Below are 1,614 nucleotides of genomic sequence, written 5' to 3'. Positions count from 1 at the left end.
AAACAGATACACAGATATGCAGGTAGGTAGGCAGGTAGATAGGTAATAAGGAATTGGCTCATGTAATTATGGAGACAGGCAAGTCCAAAATCTTCAGAGCTGATATCCCCATTTCAAGGCCATCAAACAGGAGATTTCTCTTTTAGGGAAAGACCTGTCTTTTTGTTACAGTGACCTTCACCTGATTAGATAAGGCCCACCCACAATGGTGAGGGCAATCTGCTCTACTTAGCCTACACATGTAGATGTTAATCTCATCCAAAAACACTCTCGCAGAAACATTTAAAATAATGTTTCACCAAATACTCAGGCACTCAATGAAAATAAAAATAAAATAACTATAAAATTAACAATACTATCCAAAATACAATATTTTTTCCTTCTAAGCTTCGGTAAGGAAACAATTACAAACAAGTCACTTCAAGAAAACATCAAGAGACATTTTTAGCTACGGAGGCAATTTAGGTTGCTGGTGACCTGAAGGTTTTGGCATATTGATTAGGTTTCTTTGGTTCAAAGATCATCCCTGACGAGGCAAGTGACCTGTCCAGGTCATACTACTTACCTTTCTGAGCCTCACCTTTCTTACCTATGAAAATGAAGAAATAATAGTATATATTGCCTAGACTCATTGGAAAAACTAAACAAGATGACTCATGTAATGCATGTCTGTCATGCAAAGTTATCAATAAACATCAGCTGTTCTAATACTAATAATTACTATTATGACTATGCATTCCGATTCTAAGTCTTAATGAAACCAAGATTTTTTTTTTTTGTTCAATTGGCACACATGTAGGTATTTTATCCATTATTTATACACATAGTTCTAGCAGTAGTTTATGCACATAGATCGTTTGGCAATGAGTACAGGTAGATTATTTAGGAGCCAATCAATTCCGTCAAATTAACTTTCTGTAATTAGAAAATCAGTGAGAGGGAGGTAATCCTAAAAGCACCACACTTGAAAATTGTATACAGAGATGAGGGTGCCAGATTGGCCAGATTCCGCGTCCCCCCACAGGCCAAACCCAAATTGTAATCAATAATTTGTGAAGAACTCGGCATTCCAACTTAGGTAGCAGGACAAGAGAGTTTTGTTCCTCCTATGACCCTTGTCAGTTTGACTCCAGAAACTAGAAGCTTGAACTAGGACACTCCCTTCTAGAAGGCCCTGTCATAGTTACTGTGATTGGGGGGGGGGGCTCTCTTCTTTTGGGGGTGGTCTCAGCGCCCTCCTTTGAAATTTCTGACCTTTAACCTCTGCCCCATCCGTACTTCACTCCAAGGCTTGAAACTATGGTTTTGCTATGAGGACAAAGAAAGGGCATTTGACCCTTTGGAGGCAGTCTCTTAAGAGTAGATGACCGAGGTTTCCTTCTCTCGGCCGCCTCTCCCTGCACCTAATTTTGCAAATCAAGAGAGCCCACTGCATCCTCAAGGTCAAGGTTAAACCCAAGTTGCTCCCCTCCTTTCTGACCCTGTTTGCCTTGCCCGTTTTCTCTGTTGTCATCAAGAGCTTCCTCCAGAGCCCTTCATCTATGCAGAGTAAGTCACTTCAACTTCAGGGGTGTTTGGATGTAAATTGCCCCCTACGCCCACGTACCCCTTTTC

Source organism: Talpa occidentalis, unplaced genomic scaffold (genome assembly GCF_014898055.3).
Source record: "Talpa occidentalis isolate TD23 unplaced genomic scaffold, MPIMG_talOcc4v2.1 talOcc4.13, whole genome shotgun sequence".
Lineage (NCBI taxonomy): Eukaryota > Metazoa > Chordata > Mammalia > Eulipotyphla > Talpidae > Talpa > Talpa occidentalis.
This window is presented reverse-complemented; position numbering follows the sequence as displayed.